This window comes from Ailuropoda melanoleuca, chromosome 11, assembly GCF_002007445.2.
Source record: "Ailuropoda melanoleuca isolate Jingjing chromosome 11, ASM200744v2, whole genome shotgun sequence".
Taxonomy (NCBI): Eukaryota; Metazoa; Chordata; class Mammalia; order Carnivora; family Ursidae; genus Ailuropoda; species Ailuropoda melanoleuca.
This window is the reverse complement of record NC_048228.1, coordinates 61,029,895-61,057,313: the sequence shown is the minus strand read 5'-3', so window position 1 is coordinate 61,057,313 and position 27,419 is coordinate 61,029,895. Positions and strand designations below refer to the sequence as shown.

General features: G+C 35.7%; 1 pseudogene; it reads right to left on the bottom strand.

Annotated features, from left to right (window-relative positions):
- Positions 1-27,419, bottom strand: part of LOC105241675 — a 67,483-nt pseudogene that overhangs the window by 37,901 nt on the left and 2,163 nt on the right.

Here is a 27,419-nt window from a genome sequence, read left to right as displayed (position 1 = left end):
ATTTCATAATCATCTTCAGAATCTCACAGTGTTATAGGCCTGCTTCTTTAACTGCCCAAGATTCATCAGCTTACAATTCTGCTCCTCATTTTCATCAATGTTTGAATTCTTGATTGAGAGGTGATATTTCATTCCTGCTACTATGTCAATCGGGAATCTTTTCAGAAATAAATTAAATTAAAATTACACAGTCTTATTGAACAAAATAATTTATGGTAATTAATTAGTTTCAAATTAACATTAAACGGTGTTTGTCTTTTGAAGATATTAATTATAACTGTGGGTTCTTTGCCCAGGATTTTAAAAATCTTTCAAAACCAGAGCAGGAAGGAAGAATGTTAACAAAGTGTTACTGTATGAAATAAAATCTTCTCTATGGGTGAAAAATGATGTCAGTGTCCTTTGCTAATCTGACATACCTAACATTAAAATTATTTATTGTGTTTAAATCTAGTGTTTCATCCCATGAAATTATATTCTATATTGATGTTCAAAACTTTTCTCAAATGCTAATCTAACTTGGATGCTTAGTCTGACAGAGAAAATATGGTGCATTCACCAAGTCATTTTCTTTTCTTCCCGGCCATACAGAAAAACTTCATTGTCTACCCATCAGAACTGTCAGACTGGGCCATGTGACTGAATTCTGGACATTTGAATGTGGATATGAATTCTATAAATTCCTAAAATCTCCATGCAATCCTCCATGCTTACCCTCTTCTTTCAGATATATGCTACCAGGATAACCTTGAAACCATATGCTAATCATAGCAGACTAAAGTAGAAGACACCCTGNCATCCCATGAAATTATATTCTATATTGATGTTCAAAACTTTTCTCAAATGCTAATCTAACTTGGATGCTTAGTCTGACAGAGAAAATATGGTGCATTCACCAAGTCATTTTCTTTTCTTCCCAGCCATACAGAAAAACTTCATTGTCTACCCATCAGAACTGTCAGACTGGGCCATGTGACTGAATTCTGGACATTTGAATGTGGATATGAATTCTATAAATTCCTAAAATCTCCATGCAATCCTCCATGCTTACCCTCTTCTTTCAGATATATGCTACCAGGATAACCTTGAAACCATATGCTAATAATAACACACTAAAGTAGAAGACACCTNGTTTTCTTTTTTTTTTTTTTAAAGATTTTATTTATTTATTCATTCAACAGAGATAGAGACAGCCAGCGAGAGAGAGAACACAAGCAGGGGGAGTGGGAGAGGAAGAAGCAGGCTCATAGCGGAAGAGCCTGTGTNCTGATGTGGGGCTCCATCCCATAACGCCGGGATCACGTCCTGAGCCAAAGGCAGACGCTTAACCGCTGTGCCACCCAGGCGCCCCAAGACACCTTGTTTTCTGATTGACTACATGAAGATGAAGTGAGTAACAAGTGTTCAGTCTGCAAGGAACCTTGAAATTTCTGGTTTTGTCAGATAAAGTAGCTCTCATTAAATACCCTTATATGAGATTCCTCATTACATCACATACAGACAGCAATTTGCTATTACTCTAAATGGTAATAGTATAATTGATTGGTAATACTTAAAAAAATTATAACACATTTATAAATAACATTCACCTTTGCTTGAATTTATCAGAAGTTTCTAAAGAAACAAGATGAATCTTGATTTAATCAATAATAAAAATGAATTTCAGAGAAGAATTTGCCCAAGGTCACATTTTGCAATATAGCAAAATGCTATTAGAATATGTATATTAGAATATATATATAGAAAGAATATATATGCACATACATATACACAGTTTAATGTAGTTTCCCTAAATAAATGATGTTATTTGCAGTTCTTCAGACTTTCAAGGTTTTTGCACATATTGTATTAGTAAACTATTATATTTCGTGGTGATCAACTTTTTTATCTACCATTTGAAGCAACATAGTTGTAATATTTGTAAAATATTTTGGGAACTATAACTCAATTTAATGGTAGGAGTAGGAAAAAATAAACATTGATTTCATTACAATTAGAGCTGTAAGTATATGCCCATCTAATACCACAGAGACATTTTGAGATAGAGGGATACAACAAAATTAAAAATAAATAATTTCAGGTATAAAGATATTAAAATTCAAACTTTCAGTTTCTAATATCCATAATTAGTAAATCAAATGAATGAACGAAATAACTTTTCCAAAAGTAAATCTACATTAGGAAGGAATTTTGAATCATTTTTCAAAGTGTTTAGGATCAAGAATCAGGAAATTTATTCATTTTTCTTCTAAACCAACATTGTTATAATCTAAAAATAAATTACTAGAAAATGAAATATAAAATAAATTTGTATAAGATAAAAGCCAAAAGTTTTCATTATTTATCTATAGACATAAAGTTATATTTCAACAAATATGCAGTAAGAAGAGCAGAAACACATTTAAAATTGTATATATTTTTGAACCTATATTAACAATTAACAAAGGGAATTATTAATAGGTTCCTAAATGTTGTTCTATAGTTGTAACTAAACAAATTTATTGACAATAGACTATGGCATAATAAGTATCTGCACACACCATTGGAGCAAAAAATGAATATTTCAATATTTAAATTTTAAGTGTAAAAAATGACTTGCTTCTTGCTTGTTGGATTGAGGCAAACGCTGTTAAAGGGATAATCTAGCTATAAAATTTGTCTGTTTTTTTAAACCATTTTGTAGTGTTATAAATTATATGCATGGTATTCACCTATTTAAAGATAACAATTCAATGATTTTTGATAAATTTCCAGATTTGTGCAAACATCACCACAACCCAGTTGTAGAACAGTTCCATCATCGCAAAAGACCGCTTTTGCTCATTTACAATTGATCTATTTCCCTACACCTAGCCCCAGGCAAACACTAATCTACTTTTTGTTTCTGTAGATTTGCCTTTTCTGTATATTTCCGATAAGTTAGCATCATAGTATTTGTGGGGTTTGTTTGTTAGTGATGTATTTTTTTTAATAACCCTCAAGTAAACATCAAGTTTTTAATGTTCTGACTTAGAACCTTGAGACTTCTTTTTGACCAAACATTTATTTAGATTTGTATTAATTTGCAAGTGTTTTAACGATATTCTAGATATCGGTATCTCATTTAATTCCATAAAATTATGAGAAAATATATTATAACTGTTAAGTTTTGTTTTATGGATCAAAAATATGTTCTCTCTTGTTGAATGCTCTATGTATACCTGAGAAGAATGTATATTCTGCTGTTGTTTAGTTGAGTGTTCTATAAATAAATATTAGTGTTATTTAGGTTGCCTGTTTCCTTACTGAGTTTCTGCCTATTGGTCATTTTTTTTTTTCAGTTACCAGCTGAGGAGTATTGAAATCCAAAAAATACGTAATTGCAGATTTATTTATTTCTCCTTTCAGATCTATTTTCACTGGGTATGGAATTGATGTCCTTAGTTTTTATTTTTTCAATACTTTAAAGATGCCACTTCACTGTCTTCTTGTTAGCATGAGTTCTGATAAGAAGTCTGCTGCAATGCTTTTCCTTATTTGCTTTGGATCTGTGTTCATGTTTGTCACTAAATTTCTTCAGAATTTCTTCTGCCACATTCTCTTCTTTTTCTGATATTCTGGTTATGAATACGCTAAACTTCTTGGTATTGTTTCCCATCTTTTGGATCATTTGTCTATTTATTTCATTCTCTTTTTCCTTTTGTATTTCAGTTTGATTAATTTCTATTGACTCATCTTCACAGTCACTGATTTCTCAGCTGTGTCAAGACTGTTGATGAATCTGTTGAAAGCATTTGTCATCTTTTTATCTTTAGCATTCTCATTAGATTATTTCTTATAGTTTGCATCTCTCTGCTGAATTTTACACCTGATCTTGCATGTAAAATATCTTTCTATTAGAACTTATATTGACCATGGTTATTTTATTTGTTCTTTAATTTTTAAAATGATATTATTTATTTATTTATTTATTTATTTGAGAAAGAAACAGCATGACTAGAGAAGGGGCAGAGAGAGAAGCAAACATCCTGCTGAATAGGAAGCCCAATGTAGGGCTAAATCCTTGGATCCTGGGACCATGACCTGAGCTGAAGGCAGATGCTTAACCTACTGAGCCACCAGGCACATCTGACCATGGTTATTTTAAATTCCTAGTCTGATTGTTCCAATGTGTGTTACATTTTAGTTTAATTCTCATGATTGCTTTGTTTCTTCTGTTTTATTTTTCTTTTCCTTTTCAGATTCTCTGCAATTTGTTGTTATTGTTGTTAAAAGTTGAGCGTGTGGTATAGCACCATAAATACAGAGTCAAATATTTGCTGTGGTTGAAGCTAAGTACACCTTTATTCCTATTGGGTTTGTTAGCCCGGTAAGGGATCGATCTGAGTTTGGAATCTCTGTTTGCTATGGTTGGTTGGCCTTCATGCACCTGAAATCTCAAACCCTTCAGAAATTTATTTTATTTATGGAGTAGAATTTTTATCAGACTTTTCTCTTCAATATCTGTTCCACACTTGGCATTAGGTCTCCATGCGTTGGGTCTTCTCTTTGTACCTCTCCCCAGAAAGAAATCCATCTCCTGAAGTTCTTCTTATTATATTCTAGTATTATTTTTATTTGATACTTGTCATTATGGTGCAGAGTAAGAGAATTTAGGTGTTCTATGATATTCTGATTAAGCCCCTTTTTTAGGTAGGCACTGCAAACCTAAGTCCATTCATATTAAATGTGATTGTTTATGCCACTGGATTAAAATATATCATGTTGCTAGCTGACTTCTATTTGTTCTGTCTATTCTTTTCCTTTTTCCCCCCATTTCTTTCTTTTGTCTGGTTAATTGCCTTTTTTTTAAATTTTTTTACATTTTATTTCCACTTTGGGATTATTATTTAAATTTTAGTCATTGCCCTATGGTTTATGTATAAATCTTAATTAAATATGTCTATTCTCAGATAATATTTCACCATTTCATGTATAGTGCAAAGACCTTAAATAATCTATTTCCACTTCCCCTCTCCCATCTTTTTTATTATTTTTGTTGATAAAATTATTTTTATATGTCTTATGCATATAATATATTGCAACTATTTTTGCTTTAAACTGTGAGCTGTGAGAGCAACTAAAAATAAGAAAAATAGTTTATTTTTTCCCTTCCCAATACCCTTCTTGTCTTCTTAAAAATCCAAGTTTCTATTGGTATGATATTTCTCTATTTGAAAATAGAACATATGGCAATGAATTCTTTTATTTGTTTTTTGTTTGAGAAGGTCTTTATTTCCCCTTGAATTTTGTAATATTCCTTGTAGATCCCATTCCACTTTCTCTTGGCTTGCATGACTTCTCATTGTGAGCTTTATTTCCGTGTATTTACAGTGACCACCTTCAAGATTTGTGTCTTTGTTTTCAGAAGCTTCAACATTATGTGTCAGATTTCTTTTTTGTTGTTGTTACTGTCCGTTTTGGTATTTATCATGCCTTTTCTCTGAGCTTCTTGGCTTTGTGGATTGGTATCTGTCATTGATTGTGAAAATTGCTCTATATTATTTCTTCAACTATTTCTTTTGCCCAATTTTATCTCTTTTTTCCTCTAGGATTCCATGATTCAATTTAATGAAATCATGTGATATTGTTTCTCATATTTTAGATGCTCTTTTGTTTCTGTATTTTTTTTGTCATTTTCATCTTTGTGTTTTCATTTTAGTAATTTCTCTTGATCTATATTTAAATTCATGGGTTATGTCTTCAGCTATGCCAACTTTATTCATTAGCCCATTGAGTGTATTATTCATTTTTGCTATGTGTTTTTCATTTCTCAAATTTCCACTTGATTCTTTTTCATTGTTTTTCTGTCTCTTCTGAAGTTACTCATCTGATTTTGCATGTTGTCCTACTTTTCTAATAAAGACTTTTCCTTGACTCTCAAGCATGTAATACTAGTATAATTTTAATTTATTTTACCAATTACATCCAATCAATCTTACAAAACATTATGATTTATGAACAACTATAGTCACAAGCTGAAATATTTAAAGAAATTACTTCCTTATGAATATATTATAAAGACCAGAATAATAGCGTAGATTTAAGTCATTGCATATATTTCCATTCCCTGTTTATCAAACACTATTCTGCATAAATCTTGTACTGCATAAATCTTGTACTTTTAATAAATGGTCTAATAATTATTCCTCATATGATGCATATTCTGTATCTATATGCTTTTATTCCCATAAGATAATCTTCTGGGAATATTATTTTCTTCTTTAGCTAATATTCAGTCTCCATCTGCCTCTGACTTCTCTGTGAACTCAATCCCTTTCACCATTTCAGCCTGTGCTAAAGCTTAAACTTCAGAAGAAATCTTTTTCTATCCAGGGTACATCATTGAACCACTTAAATCTTGCCTTCATATGCCTTAGAAGTTCGATGTCTTCAGTAATTAGAATAATATGAGCATTTGATGATGGTGCTTATAATGACAGTTGAAAATGTTTATGGTGGTGGTGTGAGACCTAAATATCTTTGCAGATATATCTGTTCATATAAACATGCTATATCAGAGTCTGGTAAGACTTGTTAATTCTTATTTATTTTCTTGAGACAGTTGATGCATTTAATGTCATACAGGCTGTGATAAAATTCCTAATTTCATTTAAATTTACAAATCAGCTTTATTGCTAACACTAAAGAGACACAAGAAAAGGAGAATATCTAGCATTTCTAGCTTTGCTAGTAGGAAAATAATCTGTGTCCTGACATTTAATTTTAATCTTGTCTGATGTATAACCATGTCTTCTGTGAAATACTTTGACCTATGTGATTATATTTGTTTCAAATGCCAGTGAACGTTCCAGTCAATTAAACTGTATATTTGGGATGTAGAGATCTGTATATTGATTGTTACTGAAAAATTTAAAGCTATATGTGCTGAACTAAGAAGTTTCAAGGGCCAATTAAGTAAACATTTTGAATGCTTTTATGAGTGCTGGGGTTTTTTCAAGAAAGGGAAGAAAATGTCAACTTCGCAGGAAACATCTAGAAATAATTCCAATACCACATAATAAAACTGGAAATAGGATTAGCAACTTCCATTTTCATTGCACTAAAAGTCATTTAAAACAGTTTGTCATGTATTATTACATTAAACTTGATCCTCTCAACAGACATTAGATAAAAAATAATAATATACTTTATCGACCCGTTGGTGTGTGTTGATTACTAAGTTCATTACATGTATTATCTCTTGAATACTTAATAAATATATAAGATAGGTACTGTCTTATCCTTAATTGGTGAGATAGACCAGTAGGTATTATTAGTGCACTTTTACAGCTGAAAAGCAGATTCAGAAATGCCAACATTTGTCAAAATTTTATAGCAAGCCACTAATTAAGCAAGATTTTGAATCCCAGTCTTTTAAAACAATTCAGTATTCTATTAGTAATTCTTCTGATTTGTAAAATTTATTCTTCAATAGAGAGTCCTGTGGAAGATAAAGTCAATACTAATTCAAGAAATAATTTCAATAATACTGAACATTTTAAAACAGCAATTGATAAGTCAAACTGCATTTTATTCTCTTGACACAAAATTAAACATTACTTGAAAGACTGTGGTGAGGACACATCCTCCCAGTGGGCAGACATTTGAGCACATGACTTGGCTGCATTGTCAGGGGACTGGAAAAAAAGGAACAATATTTCAAGAACAGACACAGGAGGTTGGAGGAAGAAGTTATGTAAGGGTATATAGGGGCGAGCATAGAGTTTAAAGATTTTTGAATCTCGTATCAATTCCTAATAAGGAGACTCAAACCAACCATTTGATAGGATGGCTCATTCAGTCATGATTTACAGCCTCAGCCTCCTTACCTGGTTCCATGAACCAGCAAACCATGGAGGCAGAGATAAAGGCAATGCAAGGTCCCAGTAACATTGACTCCCCTCCTCTAAGGTTTATCTAGTCAGTAACAAAGCTTAATGTTTATTCTACCAGAAGAGGTAAAAATTATTGCACCCTTAGTAGGGTAACATTTCTCAGGGGGACAACTGATCTCCTGGAGGCAAGTTATTTATATCAAACCTATTACTCTCTGAAGGGGCAGTTATTTTTCCTTAACCAAATGGATGCACTTTATGGGTAAGGGCTCACCCTCCCTGCCAACACTGCTTTTGACAACACTTTGACCCAGAGACTCACAACTATCTGACAACATGGGACCTGACACAGTAGCGTCTAAAATTAAGAGACTGAGATTTTGGCAAGGAAGGTGCACAAATGAGCACATGATCAAGGAACTGACTGATTCTTTCATGAATAACACAACATAGAACCTTTTCAGCTGATAGAAAGTTAGAACATTGGGACCAGCTTGGGAATAATAATCTGTAATAGTGAGATACTGTTCTTCAAGATACATTATACACATGAAACTGTCATTATATGGTGCTGTGATTCCAAGGGCTAGGATCCATAATTCCCAGAATCAAGGGGTGGGAATTTCTCATCATCGCTCTCAGTAACATACCTGGTGATTTGGAGGCTTCTCATCCCAGCAATTTTAGTCTCTGCATGATTCAGTGTTCTAGTCAACAGGGCCATAGTAACAACCCTTGTGGGTTATTTGTCAAATAAAAGGATTGCTATACTGGATATGATCATCAGCTGTGATTACAGTTAACTCTTGAGCAACACAGGTTTGAACTAAGCAGGTATAATTTTACATAGATTATTTTTGATAAATATAGTACTGTACTATAAATGTATTTTGCTTATGATTTTCTTAATAACATTTTCTTTTCTCTAGCTTATTTTATTGTATGAATACCTCGTGTAATAAATACAACAAACAAAGTATGTGTTAATTGACTGTTTATGTTATCTGGAAGGCTTTGGTCATCAGTAGGCTATTAGTAGTTAAGTTTTGGGGGAGTCAAAAGTTAAAAATGGACTTTTCTCTCCACTGGCATTTGGTGCCCCTAACCCCTACATTGTTCAAGGGCTAACTCTAAAAATCCAGCATAGCTGATACTCACACGGGCTGGATAGATTATTGTTAGAATTCTTTGTATCTATTAGATAATCTCTTGGTGCTTCCAAAATTGCTTAGTAGCAGTAAACAAACAAATACAAGAGATAACTGCACCTTGATGTGGTGAAAATGAATCAGAGTTTTTTGTAACTCAGGAATAAAGTTCTGGGTCACCTCACTAAGCAAACCACAAAGAGTAACAGAATTATTAACCTAGGGTATGGCAAATTTAGAAGGGGCAGTAGAGAGGATGGCAGTGAATTTTAATTATGACCTCAAGCCCAACTACAACAGCAAGGATTGTATTTTGTGCTACCAATGTTCAGTTAGTCTTTCCTTTTTTCCTTTTTTTTTTCCCTTTTTCTTTCAAGAATATTAACTACTAACTTTAAAAATTAATGAGAGTTCAGAAGGGACTTAATTTGGGGCACAAGTAGATCTTGATAGTATAAATGGTGTATTGTCAGATACAATGTTCATATAGCACCCGTATCTCTCTGGCCTAACTTGAGGTTGCCTACAGAGAGTTCTCATATATACTGATGCTCTGAAGCATTTTCAGGAAATGAGGACAAGAGACCAAATGTTACAACAAAAGGTGCTCCTATATTGCTCTCATCACTCAGAAAATTCCAAGAAATTTAGGAGTGGGGAGCTAGGAACTGGCTGGATGAAGTCAAATTACATGTGAGAAATATATTTTGGTCATCTGAATGATCAAATGTATATTTTTGTAAATCACAGTATCACAGTGCGTTTGCATGTGTGCATGTATATGATTAAATCAGGAAAATATATGAATCTTTGTAGCAAATTCTAGATTTATATTTTATAGACAGTGTCAAGAATTTAGCTAAGCTACTCTATGGTATGGTTGTTTCCACATCCATTGTGTTTGGCCAGGTGGCCTGTGCGGTTCTTGAATTGACACTAACACCCACATATGAGCTCATGACCTAGAGAACAGCTTGCCGAGTGACAAGTCATGTAAGTCCCTGATACGACTTTCCCAACAGCCCTTATGGCCAGTAGTTTCCCCTTCACCTCCCAAGGTATTCCCCTTGGGACTCCTTTCTTAAGAACCCTGTGGAGCTTACCGAAACACCACTGTTCTTGGTTTGAATTGACCAATCTGGCCTTAGCCTGGAACTCTAAAGCACTCCATCCATGAACCCTAAAAAGACCATATGCCCCAAGTCCTGCCTCTCTCTTTGCACTTTACCTTGACTTCCCTGTGTGACCTCTCAATGAGTACCATAGACCTCGAGTAATAAACTCCATTTCAATTTTTCTGGTGGTCTGTTGTTGAACCATGTTTGTGTCACCATCTAGCACTCTGTGCTCTACTTAGCAAAAGTTAATTTGACAAAGTCATAACAGACATAACAGAATGAATTTTGTATCTCATTCTACTCCCTTAACTAATAATAGGCAAAGAGAAAAAATATGATACAAACAGTAGTAACTTTAAGGAATATTATTAATTTGTATTTTTGCCTTGAGATTTACCTTTATTTATTTCTCTTTTATCACATACACCGTGATATTTTTCTTGTGCTTTATTGATTATCTATAAATTGCCACAACTGTTTTGGAAAGTAAGAAAATCTAAATAAAAAACTTTTTGCCCTCTAAATATGTAATATTTCTTATTTACTCTTCCTGGAATAACTATTACAGAAGGATAAGATTGAAAATTTAAATATGTCATTTATGCAAGAATATTATTAATCCATGGACTTTTCCATATAACTTCTGAGGAATTAATTTATTGAAGTATGAAATGAGTTCATCTTGTAAAATTCATAAATTTATTGAAAACATGGTCCTTATTTTAAAACTGAGATAACTATAAATTAGTCATTGTAGTTAGTATTCTGTCACAGATAACATAATATTTTTATTTAATCTATCAGATTCACTCAAACCTTCTTAGAAGTAAATTTAATTCCTGCCAATAGGAAACACAGTGAAATCTATTAACCATGATTCACAAAGGCTGGAAAAGAGGTTTTGGAAGGCATATTTTGCTGATCTCAATTTGTTTCATTTTTATCTTCCTCTGAGTCTCTTACACCTGTATGACTTTTCTAAAGAATTTCCAATATTATAGCTTTAATTATTGTTAGAGAGAAGGGGAAGAAATCCTGCGTATGATATGGCCAAATTGAGACACATGTCACTTGGAAATAGAAGATAAAGAAAAAAGAGAAGAAAATCAAAGAAAATATCATCTTATTGAAACTATAAAGAGTCTCAAATATTTTTAATAATTTTCAAGAGCCTAATAAGAATTGACTTTTAAAAATACCATTCCCTAAAAGCTTTGATTCTGTAAGGTTTCCTGTGGAATTTGTATTTAAGTGATCAATAACTAGCTTTAGCATGGCTGAGTTAGAATAGTGCCTGGTACACAGTAAGTGTGCAGTAGGTATTGGTTAAAAAAAGGGAATGAATGTTGTAGAAAATAAAATTTGTATTCAAAATGTTTTTCTTTTCTTTTNACTAACTTTAAAAATTAATGAGAGTTCAGAAGGGACTTAATTTGGGGCACAAGTAGATCTTGATAGTATAAACGGTGTATTGTCAGATACAATGTTCATATAGCACCCGTATCTCTCTGGCCTAACTTGAGGTTGCCGACAGAGAGTTCTCATATATACTGATGCTCTGAAGCATTTTCAGGAAATAAGGACAAGAGACCAAATGTTACAACAAAAGATGTTCCTATTGCTCTCATCACTCAGAAAATTCCAAGAAATTTAGGAGTGGGGAGCTAGGAACTGGCTGGATGAAGTCAAATTACATGTGAGAAATATATTTTGGTCATCTGAATGATCAAATGTATATTTTTGTAAATCACAGTATCACAGTGCGTTTGCATGTGTGCATGTATATGATTAAATCAGGAAAATATATGAATCTTTGTAGCAAATTCTAGATTTATATTTTATAGACAGTGTCAAGAATTTAGCTAAGCTACTCTATGGTATGGTTGTTTCCACATCCATTTTGTTTGGCCAGGTGGCCTGTGCGGTTCTTGAATTGACACTAACACCTGCATATAATCTCATGACCTAGAGAACAGCTTGCCGAGTGACAAGTCATGTAAGTCCCTGATACGACTTTCCCAACAGCCCTTATGGCCAGTAGTTTCCCCTTCACCTCCCAAGTATTCCCCTTGGGACTCCTTTCTTAAGACCCTGTGGAGCTTACCAAAACACCACTGTTCTTGGTTTGAATTGACCAATCTGGCCTTAGCCTGGAACTCTAAAGCACTCCATCCATGAACCCTAAAAAGACCATATGCCCCAAGTCCTGCCTCTCTCTTTGCACTTTACCTTGACTTCCCTGTGTGACCTCTCAATGAGTACCATAGACCTCGAGTAATAAACTCCATTTCAATTTTTCTGGTGGTCTGTTGTTGAACCATGTTTGTGTCACCATCTAGCACTCTGTGCTCTACTTAGCAAAAGTTAATTTGACAAAGTCATAACAGACATAACAGAATGAATTTTGTATCTCATTCTACTCCCTTAACTAATAATAGGCAAAGAGAAAAAATATGATACAAACAGTAGTAACTTTAAGGAATATTATTAATTTGTATTTTTGCCTTGAGATTTACCTTTATTTATTTCTCTTTTATCACATACACCGTGATATTTTTCTTGTGCTTTATTGATTATCTATAAATTGCCACAACTGTTTTGGAAAGTAAGAAAATCTAAATAAAAAACTTTTTGCCCTCTAAATATGTAATATTTCTTATTTACTCTTCCTGGAATAACTATTACAGAAGGATAAGATTGAAAATTTAAATATGTCATTTATGCAAGAATATTATTAATCCATGGACTTTTCCATATAACTTCTGAGGAATTAATTTATTGAAGTATGAAATGAGTTCATCTTGTAAAATTCATAAATTTATTGAAAACATGGTCCTTATTTTAAAACTGAGATAACTATAAATTAGTCATTGTAGTTAGTATTCTGTCACAGATAACATAATATTTTTATTTAATCTATCAGATTCACTCAAACCTTCTTAGAAGTAAATTTAATTCCTGCCAATAGGAAACACAGTGAAATCTATTAACCATGATTCACAAAGGCTGGAAAAGAGGTTTTGGAAGGCATATTTTGCTGATCTCAATTTGTTTCATTTTTATCTTCCTCTGAGTCTCTTACACCTGTATGACTTTTCTAAAGAATTTCCAATATTATAGCTTTAATTATTGTTAGAGAGAAGGGGAAGAAATCCTGCATATGATATGGCCAAATTGAGACACATGTCACTTGGTAATAGAAGATACAGAAAAAAGAGAAGAAAATCAAAGAAAATATCATCTTATTGAAACTATAAAGAGTCTCAAATATTTTTAATAATTTTCAAGAGCCTAATCAGAATTGACTTTTAAAAATACCATTCCCTAAAAGCTTTGATTCTGTAAGGTTTCCTGTGGAATTTGTATTTAAGTGATCAATACCTAGCTTTAGCATGGCTGAGTTAGAATAGTGCCTGGTACACAATAAGTGTGCAGTAGGTATTGGTTAAAAGAAGGGAATAAATGTTGTAGAAAATAAAACTTGTATTCAAAATGTTTTTCTTTTCTTTTTTTTAAGTTTTATTTGTTTATGTATCTGACAGAGAGAGAGAGACAGAGCACATAGGCAGGGGGAGTGGCAAGCAGAGGGAGAGGGAGAAATAGGCTTCCTGCTGAGCAAGGAGCCTGATGCAGGACTTGATCCCGGGACCCTGAGATCATGAGCTAAGCAGAAGGCAAACACTTAACTACCTGTGCCACTCAGGTACCCCTCAAAATGTTTTTCTATGAAATTTTCAAATCGTTTCCATAAGGAGCATTTTATACAGAAGAATATTTGGGTAAAAAGTTTTATTTACTACCACCTAACACTAGGTAAATAAGAGGGAATTTGTCAGCCTTTTGCTTTATTTACAATGACTGAAACATTTTTAGGCCATAAGGATTTTAAAAGGGAAAAGCAAAAGTTAACAACACTATCATTCCATTCCTTAAGAGCTTTCAATATAAGTAGCATTTAGGGATGGGGAGTCAGAAAGGAAGGAGACAAGTGTAGGATCGATGCTGTTTCATGCTATGTGGAGTGGTGTTTAGGAATACAACTCTTTTACTAAGGCAAAAAGAAGTTCCCAGGCCCACTTGGGTATGAATGTTGGGAAATAACAATAAAACAAAAACAAACAAACAAAAAAACCAGGATAGAGTGAGCCACAATGGTTGAAGATAAGGGATCATTAGGCATTCAGCCTTAAGCATGTTTAAACTCTCTATTATAAAATTTATAGTGATCAAAACATGGATATTTGCCTTTGTTGGCAAAAGTGATCCCCATAGAGCAAGGAATCANACAAGGAATCACTTAAGTCATTCTATATAAACTAGTTAGTTCTCAAAAAAGAAAAAAAAATCCTCCTCTGACCCATCTAATGTAACCAACACTTCTTGGTTTGACTCTAGTACCTCTCCTACCANGCAAGGAATCACTTAAATCATTCTATATAAACTAGTTAGTTCTCAAAAAAGAAAAAAAATCCTCCTCTGACCCATCTAATGTAACCAACACTTCTTGGTTTGACTCTAGTACCTCTCCTACCAAATAACACATTGTATGCTGCCTAGATGACAATATTTATTCAGTCCAAATATAGATACTCTATAATTTTCCAGGTAAAGCAAGAGTCTAGGATGTTAAGGTGCAATTTTATAAACAGTTCCCTCAATTTCTAAACTCAATGGTGATGTTTTGGACACTCCACACTGGTAATTTTTTTTTTTCCAATTTCTCTTTGCTCCAGTATTTTCTTTTCAGGAAATATTTTTCTTCTTATTAGTTTCATTTATCAAGGAATAAAAGATACTGGATATTTATTACATTCCTCTCCATTTTTTTTTTAACAAAACCTACTTTAAGAAGCAGATACCCTAGGCAACTATAACAATGTAACTTTTAGAATGCAGAAAGCAACCTTGTTTTTACTACATCTTCCCCATATCCNTAACAAAACCTACTTCTTTAAGAAGCAGATACCATAGGCAACTATAACAATGTAACTTTTAGAATGCAGAAAGCAACCTTGTTTTTACTACATCTTCCCCATATCCTTTAATACTTTAAATTCTGAAGATAGAATTCTTCCATGAAAGACAGAGTTTGAAATGCCACTGGGATAAAAGAAACAACTTTGGGTGTCCTTACATTCCCCAAAATGTGATTAAAGTATGTTTCATAACAATTATTTAATATTTATTAAAAATTAATCTACCTTAGGGTTGCCTGGGTGGCTCAGTTGGTTAAGCATCTGACTCTTGATTTCAGCTCTGGTCATGATCTCACGGTTGTGAGTTAGGCTTTGTGCTGGGGGCGGAGCCTGCTTGAGATTCTCTCTCTCCCTATCCCTCTGCCTCCCCACCCAATTAATCTACCTTAAATTTTCTTTTAAGATCTTATTTATTTATTTATTTGACAGAGAGAGAGAGAGACAGCCAGTGAGAGAGGAGAGAGGGAACACAAGCAGGGGGAGCGGGAGAGGAAGAAGCAGGCTTCCAGTGGAAGAGCCTGATGTGGGGTTTTATCCCAAGATTCCAGGATCACGCCCTGAGCCAAAGGCAGACGCTTAACAACTGAGCCACCCAGGCGCCCCAATCTACCTTAAATTTTAAGAGTACTTTGCATCCATTCTTTATTTGTCCAGGTTTCCTTCCGCTTCAAAAGTTGTGAGTTCCAAAAATGTGTTTGTTGTCTCCTTCTCTATGCAACCTCTTAATTTTGGAAAACCTCAGGGCTCAGTCCTAAATCTTTTACTCTTCTTTCTGCTATTTTCACTTCCATGAGATTTCATCTAGACACATTGCTTTAAAACATATGTATTTGCAAAAGATTTCCAAGTTTATATTTCTAGCCCTGATTTGTAAACNAGTTTATATTTCTAGCCCTGATTTGTAAACTGAACGTCATTTTGTTATAACCTACAACCCACTGGAAATCTCAACAATGATACATATCACCATTTTGGGGAATTGGAAACATGGTTTCATTTAACCCCAGAATTTAAAATTATACTTCAAATAATATTTCAAGCTCAGTGTCTCTGAAATGCCAGTCCTACCTCAGTGCTATGGATCTGCTGGGTGCGGTGAACAAATAGCAACATAAATTAAACTAAAAACAAAAACAAAAGACCAAAGTTATCTAAATGTCACCTAAATTACTTTCTAAAGCTCTTTCAAAAATCACTTAAGTGTGGGGTTTTGTATTAATGTTATAGGACCAGGGCATTGGCCGCATCCTGCTAGAGTCAACCATAACTGGGGATTGAAGGGTGACCCAGGGCTGTTTGTCAGCTCTGTTAAGTCACAGAACAGAGGCCCCTCCCCATCAAGAAGACCAGGTCTGAAGCAGAAGCTGCTGGTGTGCTAAACCTGGCCAGGGAATCTCTTTCCATCAAACCCTAACAGGGTGTGAGCTGGAGGCCCGCACTGCTGTGCTCAATGGGATGGGTACATGGGCAGGAGTGTGTGTAAGAGGTGATCATGGGCAGGCACGCGTGTGCAGGCATCTCCTCGTGCGTGTGTGGGTATGGGTGGGGCACGTGGCATCCTGCAGTGTTTCCAGTCCTGACATGCCTGTCCCTCCTACCACTGCCATTCTTAGTGCAACTTTGAAGGGAAACAGTTGAGTTCACCATGTTTTTAAGAGGAGGGGGGAGATGGTAGGGATAGGGGAGGTGAGTGGGCCACAGTGTGTTGTGACCAGGTGCTAAATGACCAAATACATATCCCCCTGCCTTTCCACGACAGACCTCCTCATCTGTCTGGTTGAACTGCTGGTGACTGGTATTTCACAATGACGCCCACTCCTAAATTTTCTGTTCAGACTCCAATTTAAATGGTTATTTTCATATAAACTTGTGGTATGTGAAATTTGCAAGTAGAGTGGACTTGATTTAGAGGGAAAAAAAGCTCCCCCCACCACCACTATTAAGACTTTTCACAAGGGTGAACCTTCACAAATGGCCAAAGGAGGTCAAAAGATATAAAATTCTAATTATAAAATAAATAAGTTCTGGGGATTTAATGTACAGCCTGGTGACTATAGTTAATAATACCGTATTATCTATTTGAAAGTTGTTAAGAGAGTAGATCTTAAAAGTTCTCATCACAAGAAAAAAATTTGTAACTATATATGGTGACAGATGTTAACTAGACTTATTTTGGTGATCATTTCATAATATATACAATTATTGAATCATTATGTGGTATACCTGAAACCAATATAATGTTAAAAATAATGTTATGTGTTGGCGGCACCTGGGTGGCTCAGTCAGTTAAGCATCTGCCTGTGGCTCAGATCATGATCCCAGCGTCCTGGGATCAAGCCCCGCGTTGGGCTCCCTGCTCAGCAGGGAGTCTGTTTCTTCCTCTCCCTCTGCCCCTCTCCTCTGCTTGTGCTCCCTCTCTCACTTGCTCTCTCTCAAGTAAATAAATAAAATCTTTAAAAAAATAATATCATATGTCAATTATATCTCAATAAAAAAAGAATTCCACACATCTATTCAATTGTTGCATGTCATTCAATTATTGACTAGCATTATTATAAACACATAATGAAAAAATGCTACTCAGTAGAGGAAGGTGAATGCTGGTTATCAATAGGATGAAACTATATATTTTTTTCTTTCTTTTCATCTTCCTAAAGATCATGTTTGGGTCAGTAAGGCTCTGTCTCTTGTTTACTATTTTGGTGCTTGTGCTTCTGGGCTTGGGGAGATGGTGGAGGATCTGGAAGCATGAATCTCCCTCTTCCAATTATTCTCCAACTTCAGAGAGCACCGAAAGGCACAAGGAATTGATTCCCAATGGTGGAAACAAAAGAGCAGTTCTGAGAAGCAGGTGAGAAGGGCACTAATGTCCCTCTTTCTGCTCCTGGTGTCTCAGTCTGGATGACCTCCCACAGCAGGTCCCTCTACCTCTGGGAAATACAACTCCCACATGTTACAAAATAGAAAACCAGATTCCAGCCAAGATGTGTTGTGATCACTGCTCTCAACCCGTCTCCCAATCCCCATCCGCATCAATTTTATATTCCTTCCAAAGAACCAGGACCAGAATGCTCAGTCAGTTGTACCTCCTGTCCTTTCATTTAGATCTCTCCCCACTTAGATCAAATATCAACTCCTGCTTGATTTTTCAATCTTCAGGATTATAAATATACCTAGCCCACCTCTGAAGGCAACCGTATGATTGGATCTTCTTACAAACATCTAGTGACTGGGGATTTTTCTTCCCTGAAAAATTGGAGACTGTTGAAGCATCTCTAAGGACCATGGTGTGCAGTGCTATCCAAAGAGTTTCCTTGGAGAACTCCTGCTTGTGCCTTTTCACCAGAATCCTTTGGTGTCAGTGTCACGATTTTCACAGGTTTGGTTCCAAAGTCAGCCAGTAGAAGCTTCCATATTATTGGGCCTCTCCCTTGTCCTGTACAATAAATACTGAACACTGTTGTTGGCATTCCTGTTGCTGAATACAATCCTCCTTCTTGTCCTGGTGACTGTACTTACTCTCTTCTGTTCCATTCTCTGCTCCCCCCAACTTTGAAGTCCTGTAACCTATGAATACCCCAGCCTCGCAGCATATGTCATATTTAGACTGGTTTTCCATGCATATGTAATACAATGTCCTTTAATATACAGATTTGATTTATTCAAACACCTACCCACATTCTTTAAAAAGGTGACTGTGAATTCAGAGGCTTTTGTCCCTAGGCTGCTGACGGCTCTGATTTCTGTTCAGTTATCATTCTCCATTTGGTGCACTGCAGCCGCCCCATTGTCTCCAGCACAACAGCAACTCATAGGTGGGGCCAAGTCCCTACTTTTTAAACTCATACCTCTCAATATCAAACAGAAAAGATAGTTGACTACTGTGTATTTACCCCAAAGATACAGACATAGTGAAGAGAAGGGCCATATGCACCCCAATGTTCATAGCAGCTCTGTCCACAATAGCTAAATCGTGGAAGGAGCCAAGATGCCCTTCAACAGATGACTGGATTAAGAAGTTGTGGTCCATATATGCAATGGAATATTATGCAGCTATCAGAAAGAATGATTTCTCAACATTTGCTGCAACATGGACGGCACTGGAGGAGATAATGCTAAGTGAAATAAGTCAAGCAGAGAAAGACAATTATCTTGTTTCTCTCGTCTATGGAACATAAGAACTAGGAAGATCGGTAGGAGGAGAAAGGGATAAAGAAAGGGGGAAAATCAGAAGGGGGAATGAAGCATGAGAGACTATGGACTCTGAGACACAAACTGAGGGCTTCAGAGGGGAGAGGGTGGGGGAATGGGATAGGCTGGTGATGGTAGTAAGGAGGGCATGTATTGCATGGTGCACTGGGTGTTATATGCAACTAATGAATCATCGAACTTTACATCAAAAACCAGGGACGTACTGTATGGTGACTAACATAATATAATAAAAAAAATATTAAAAAAAAAGAAAGAAAAGACAGTTGAGTTTTACTGCTAGTTGAGGGGTAACAGGAAAGTTAGTATACATCATAGTGTAATTCAGCAGTTAACTGGAAGCTAAATATCAGGCTTCTCTTTTCTTGACTCTCTCTATCATTTCAAGAGTGTTCTAGCCTCCCACCTTTCTGCAGAAACATCTCCTTCCTGAGTTCTTCCTTGCCCTCAAATTCTCAACAAAGAGCAGTTGCCTAGTTTTGTTTTCTCCTTCTGAACCCCAAATTATCTCAGAGTAAATTAGGGAGGCTCATTCTTAAGGACAGGTGTTTGGTTCCCCGAGAAATACTTTGGCAACAACTAGGAAATTAATTTTTCTTTCTGCTAGACAAGTGTTTCATAAAGAATCCCTTATCTACTGTTACCAGAGGTCAGCCAAGTGACCAAGGATGGAAAAAAGCAAATGTCATCTTTCAGAATTACTCCTTGATAGTGTCCGCTTTAAATGGCTTTTTGAGATATATTTCACTTTCCATATAATTTGCCCATTTAAAGCACACAATTCAATGGCTTTTAGTATAATCACAGAGTTGTGCATTGATTAACACAAACAATTTTAGAATATTTTCTTCAACTTGAAAAGAAACTCTATAACCCTTAGTTTTTACCCCTAAGTCCTATGCCCCCCAAAACATAAGCAACCACTAATGTGCTCTCTGTCTCTGTAGATTTTCCTGCTCTGCACTTGTCATATAAATGGAATCATACAGTATGTGGTCTTTGGAGTGACTTCTTCCACTCAGCATAATGTTTTTGAAGTTTATTCATGTTGTGGCATGTATCAGCACTTCATTCCTTTTTATGGTTTAATATTATTTCATTTGTATGGCTTATCACATTTTGTTTATCCATTTTTCAGTTGTTGGACATTTGGTGGATTGTTTCCACTTTTTGGCTATTATGAGTAATGGTGTTATGAACATTTCTGTATTAGTTTTTGTGTGAATGCATGTCTTCAGTTCTCTTGAGTAAATACTTAGGAATTGAATTGCTGAGGCATATGGTAACTCTTTGTTTGACTTCTTAAGGAATTGCCAAACTGGTTTCCATAACAGCTGTACTATAGTACATTCCCAGGAGCAATGTATGAGTGGGTTCCAATTTATCCACATCCTTGCTAACACTAGGTATTTTCTGCTTTTTTGTTTTTTGTTTTTGTTTTTTCATTGGTTGGATTTTTTCCCCATATAATGGTTTCGGCATGTTGAAAATTAATTGCTTGTCAGTCTGGCATTATTCTGGACCACAGATCTATGTGTTTATTCTTACGCCAGTACCACATGTTTTGAGGACTATAGCTTAGTAATAAGGCTTGTAATTGGTAAGTGTGAGTCCTCTTATTTTGTTCTTTTTCAAGATTGTTTGACTATTTGGGTTCTCCCTGAAATTCCATGTGAACAAAATTGTGACTTAGGGAGCCTCAATATTTTCAGTAAGGAAGGAAGTTCATCTTTGGGAAATGGCAGAATAGAAGACATAAGGACCTTAAGGAGACATAATATCATATGTCTGTTAATCAATACATAGGCAGACATAAAGACACATATGTACTCCCAGCAAAAACGATCATGACAAACATCAGTAAGTGCTAAAAGCACTTCTTCCTAATTGGTCCATATTCACACTCATATTCTCAGTATAGCATTCTAATTTGAAAAGAAAATGCATTTATTAGTTCTATAATTTAAACATCTAAAAATAGTTATTCTGTAGGATTTTTTATCACAATCCCCAAAGCAGAGATCACAGGAGCCTCCTGTCCAAGTCATTTAATCTGACATTCAGTAACTGCTTACTGAGCATATTATGAGAAAGGCAATATTTAAGAGTCAGACACAGAATTTAAAAATCACATTCATAAGAAAAGGAATAGAGTGGGAAGAATAAAAAACAAAGTGCCTCAGAAACACAAGATCAAAAACCCTTTAAAGGGAAATAGATAATTCCCTGAAACTGGCACACATATTATATGTTGAAAGCCTCCATAGATGTTCCTTGGGACAGGAAAATGGTTGCTGTTCTTCAAGTGGGCACCAAAGGCAATGTATCTATGCTTTTGAATCTTAACCCCTACCACTTAGAAAACTTAACTTTTTAACCATTCTCCTGATCCTATCAGATTGTTCACAATGTCCTCAGGACAGCTATAGCTTCTTCTTCTTCTTCTTTTTTTTAAAAGATTTTATTTATTTATTTGACAGAGAGACAGCCAGCGAGAGAGGGAACACAAGCAGGGGGAATGAGAGAGGAAGAAGCAGGCTTCCAGCGGAGGAGCCTGATGCGGGGCTTNCCAGCGAGAGAGGGAACACAAGCAGGGGGAGTGAGAGAGGAAGAAGCAGGCTCCCAGGGGAGGAGCCTGATGCAGGGCTCGGATCCCAGAACACCAGGATCACGCCCTGAGCCCAAGGCAGACACTTAACGACTGAGCCACCCAGGCGCCCCAAAGGAAGCTATAGCTTCTGCTCCACTCTACAGACATTGTTCTGGCAGCCTGGCTTTGACTTCCTCAGGTCATAGGGGCTCCAGCACCAGCACCAGCAGAATTTGCTCCTTTGCACCATCTTAGATGACAGTCACTCATAGCAGATCATCCAGAGTTGGCTAAGAGCATTCCATAGCCCACAGACCTCCTGGGAGTAGAACCACCTAAGACACTGGTGGGAAGTCTCAAATCTGGGGAAGACCATCTGATCCTACGTTCTTTCCCATAGCTCTTAGAACCCTTATCTGCACTAGGCGAGTGTGTCCTGTGCTCTGAGAATGGGCTTTCTCTACCTGGCCTCTGTCTCCTGTGTCTGGGAAGAGAGAGAGGGAAATCATGGTGGCGGTGTTACCAAACTCAAGTTAGCCGGTCTGTTGATCAAAAGACCATTACTCAGGACACCTGAGTGGCTCAGTCATTAAGCGTCTGCCTTTGGCTCAGGTCATGATCCCAAGATCCTGGGATTGAGTCCCTCATCAGGCTCCTTGCTCAGTGGGGAGTCTGCTTCTTCCTCTGCCTGCCACTCTCCCTGCTTGTGCTCTCTCTCTCTCTCTCTGACAAATAAACAAATAAAATCTTTATTAAAAAAAAAGACCATTACTCAAGAGATGAGTTTTTTATTAGAAAGGAATTTGTGTTTTATTCAGGAGTCTTGGCAACCTGGGGAAAAGGTGGACTCTTGTCCAAAAGCCAGCTCTGAGGTTTCTGACTGGCCCAGGGGTTTTTAAAGAGGACCAGGGTAGTAAATCAGCAAAAGGAGTGCAGTGGCCTGCAAAATTTCTGGATCGTGTGCAGACCTGATGGTCAAGCCACAAACATTATCTCAGTAAGTAAGAAGTGTGTGCCAAGTTTGTTAGTGCCTCCTAGCTTTGCCCTACCAGGTGCTATTGCAATGGTATGCTCGCACCCTCCCATTGCCCTGGCCAAACCCAAGGGCTCCTCTATCCCCTCTAGGCTTCCCCATGACAAAGCTGTCTTCAAAAGACAGAAATGTGGGAAATAGTTTCACACTCTAGTTCATAAGTATATGAGCACATGGTATCTATGTCTATGTATCTGCACATGCTAGACTTGGGATGAGGAGGCTCCAGAACGACTCCCTAGATGTTTCCTCAATCTGTATGCAGTTACTCCTCCCTTGTTGGCCCTGCAATTTGCTCCAGTTGTGCTTTTGCTTTACATGTGGTGTGCCAACTGTGGTAAGTCAAGCCCTGTTTCTGGATTTGTTTTCTAGAATTCTTTTAAATCTCATTGCCCCACCCATGGCCCTGAGGATAGCTTGAGTAGCATAAGAGTCCCACTTGAATGTGGTATCTTCTAAAAAGGTGTTAATATCCAAAGACTCTTGTAAATTCTGGGCCCCCTTGAATACGTGTCTCCGCATATCCCTGAGGATTTGACTTTGATAGGTTTCGTTTTCACTTGTACAGTTTTGTTACAAGTACGTGCTGCAAACTTGTGGGTGAATTCCACCTCAGAACTGGTGTTTTCAATCAGTTGGTTCTGTGTTTCATTGCTCTTTCTTTTAGAGATAAGGGCTGAAATGAACGGATATTGGTCCCCATGTAAGAAGGGCCCCAGTAGAACTGTCCTTTCCAACTGACAGTGTTAAGTGTTGTGTACAAAGCGTTAGTTGATGACCCCCCTCAGGGGCATATCTGACACATACGACTGAATATCATAGATACCAGTTAAAATGGTGACATGCTGATGTCCACAGGGGAAGTTTCCTTGAATGGATTTAATGTCAGCAAGACCATATATACCCAAATTTCCAGAATGTCCTGTAGAATGTTGAACTCCACAGAATGCAGAGTTGGGTCAGTAAAGGTGACATCCTGATGCACAAACTTAGCTGATGCTTCAGAGGCCAAATTGTTACCACTGAGGACTTTGCAAAGAAGCTCTACCATTTTTTTTTTCTGTTGGACATTCTCTCAAAATAACCTTTCTTTCTAAACCATTAGTAAACTCATTAGATTCTTCTCCAAAAAATTTTTTTTGTAAGCCTGGAACCTTCCCCATATTCTATTTCATAACTTCCTGTACTAATATATTGGCAGGATCTTGATATCAACTCTGAACTTCTTATTCTTTCCTCCCACTTTCTTTTCTTCTATCGACACCTGGAAGAAGGTTTCCTGCTGCCTGCATGCCCAGGTAATGGCAGCTTTCTCAGAGGCATGGAGCACCTCATGTCTGACATTTTTGAACCTTGCTTTTCAGTTGAGGCTGCTGATGGGATTGGTATCCCTGGGCCTTCAAAGTTCTGGAGGATAGAAATTCAAGACCAAGGTGTCAGCAGGCTTTATTTCTCTTGAAGAGTCTCTCCTTGGCTTGCAGATGGTCACTTTCTTACTGTGTTCTCACATGGTCTTTCCTCTGTGTATAACTTGTTTTGTTTTGTTCTTTGCTTTTCTATTTCAATTACAAAGGCAAGTTTCCAGCCCAAACACAGAAATCAGTCATAGAAAAATAAGAAAGGAAAAATCTGTAGTTGTATAATAAAACTCTGGGAGTTTAGGCTCAGTGTGTATGTTGTAGAGGACGGAGGACAGACAGATGACTGGCCATCAAATATAAGGTAGGGATATTGGAGGTACTGAAGTTGTCCTTACTAATGAAAGAACACAATGATCTTGTTGTTTTCATAATGTCTATAAACATTCTAAAAAGTAAATTTTATATATATATATATATTTAAATTTATATATATATTTAAATTTAAAGTTTTGTAATGCTCCCAAATTTTATGAGTTTGGAGAATAATGAACTCAAAAAAAGGTGACTAAAAATGGACAACATATTGCCTTTTAAATCATCACTATTCTTTTTGTTCATATGTTTTTTAATTAAGGAAATGAACAAAAATAACGCTATATAAAGAAATCTAGACCATGAAGAACTAGAATCAAAAAAATCATGGCTTCATATTCCATTTACACGTTTCCTGGTTTCCATAAGAACCTTGTAACCTGTTGAAACATATCATAAAACAAAATCAAAAGAATATATAGATTGTTAATATCAGTTCCTTAAGGTAAAGACTACATTCAACTTCTCTATAAATAAGAAATTACTGGGCTGGGGGATTTTGAGTTTTATCTACCAGGTAAACAAAATTCTGGAGTACTTGGAATCTCCTTATATAGCATTGAGCCAGAATGGATCAAATTGATTTTTGTGTTTTTTTGGTCAAGTTTGTACGAAATTGATATATGTTGCAAAATTATGTCAAAATAATTAAAGTCAGTCTATTGGCTTTAAACAAGCTATAAATTTTAAAGGAACATTCTTTAGGTTTATCTGAATTAATATATTTTCCTTAGCAGTAAGCTCTATTTTTAGCTAGTATGATATTATGATTTTATAAATTAATATATTACTAACATAGCAATAATTGTTTAGCCAGTAGTTTATTTTTTTTAAGATTTTGTTTATTTGTCAGAGAGAGAGAGTGGGAGAAAGAGAGCAGCAGACGGAGGTGCAGTCTCCCTGCTGAACAAGGAGCCAGATGTGGGACTTGATCCCAGGATCCTGGGATCATGACCTCAGCTGAAAGGAGACATTTAACCAACTGAGCCGCCCAGGCATCCCTTGACCAATAGTTCAAAAGGGAAAGGATAATTTTCTGAAATGTAACACTATAAAATACCTAAGAAAATATTTACATGTTATCAAATTTCTTCATTTGGCATTTTCTTGGGTTATTGTGAGTTTAAGAGTTTGTGGGGTTTTTTCTATTATTTTGGCAATGATATTTCTTGCTCTTTTCTTGAACCTCACAGGAGACTCCTGTTTTATGACATTGTATAATGAACTTAATTTCAGATAGTTACAATGTCCCTAGTATGTGGTAGATAGAATTATTTTGCAATATTAAAAATAATACCCAAGAGATATTCCAGGTAATTAAATTATTTAAAATATACTTATACTAGTTTAATTTTAGCATTTCATAACAGATGCAGAAATCAAAGAAAATCTTATTTGTACATTATGTATATTTTGATCTCAAAGTTGTAAATAAAAGAACAGGGAATTAATTGTCATGATAATCAATGTTGTAACAATTCTCTCATTTCAAAAGAGATTGTAATAGTAAACAGTAAATAAGCAGATTGAAATGTAAAAAAAAATGTATTTTTTCATTAAACATAAGTAAAGTTAAAGTAATAAAAAAGTTGTACCTTAATGTGATAAATGCTAAACATCATCTAGGAAGATAAGTCTGGAGATAAATTGTATATTCTAAGTTATGATCAAGATGGGGCGCCTGGGTGGCTCAGCTGTTAAGCTTCTGCCTTCCGCTCAGGTCATGATACTAGGGGCCTGGAACCAAGCCCGCATCAGGCTCCCTGCTCAGCAGGAAGCCTGCTTCTCCCTCCCACACTCCGCTGGCTTGTGTTCCCTCTCTCGCTGTCTCTCTCTGTCAAATAAATAATAAATAAAATCTTTAAAAAAAAAAAAAGAATCTGCAAACTGACTTAGAAATACCAGGCACCATGCCTAAAGAAATAGAAAAATATATTTTTTAAAAACCCTACCATACTTGTAATTCTTATCTTTTAAAACGTATTAAGGAGAAACTAGGCAAATTGGAAAGTATGGTCTATGCATAAAATTAAATATTCTAATCTAATTTGGTGTGCTTTCCTAAAGAAAGCTATAAAATGTTAAATATATCATTAAAATAATTGAAATCACACTTACTGATACTGACCAAACACTAAGAACTTAACTCCTGCAAAAGTAGCTGTATGTGTCATTTGAAACATTTTTAAAAACACCTCCCTAATATTCCTAATTACAGAAAGTTGATAAGGAAACAAAGGACAATTAAATAAATCAATTAAATTACAACAAATTTGACTCAATGGGATTTAAGTTGAAGTTTCAAAATGAATACTATCCCTTCAGCATTATATGAGAAAATCTCAGACATTTAAATGGCCATTGAATAAAGTTAGTGCAACTATAATCAATTTACTTTCTTTCCGGCTAGGTATCCTGACCAAAAAAATATTGTACTGTACCAGCTTTTAATTTTTTAGAAAGCTTAGAAATCATAAATCATATATATGATCACTAGACATTTGATGAGGGAATATGGATCATTAGATTATTCTCTAAATAAATAAAATTAATATATTACTTTGTCATTCTTTTTCTTTTTTTTTTTTTTAAGATTTTATTTATTTATTTGACAGAACGAGAGACAGCCAGCGAGAGAGGCAACACAAGCAGGGAGAGTGGGAGAGGAAGAAGCAGGATCCCAGCGGAGAAGCCTGATGTGGGGCTGGATCCCAGGATCCCAGGATCACGCCCTGAGCCAAAGGCAGACACTTAAC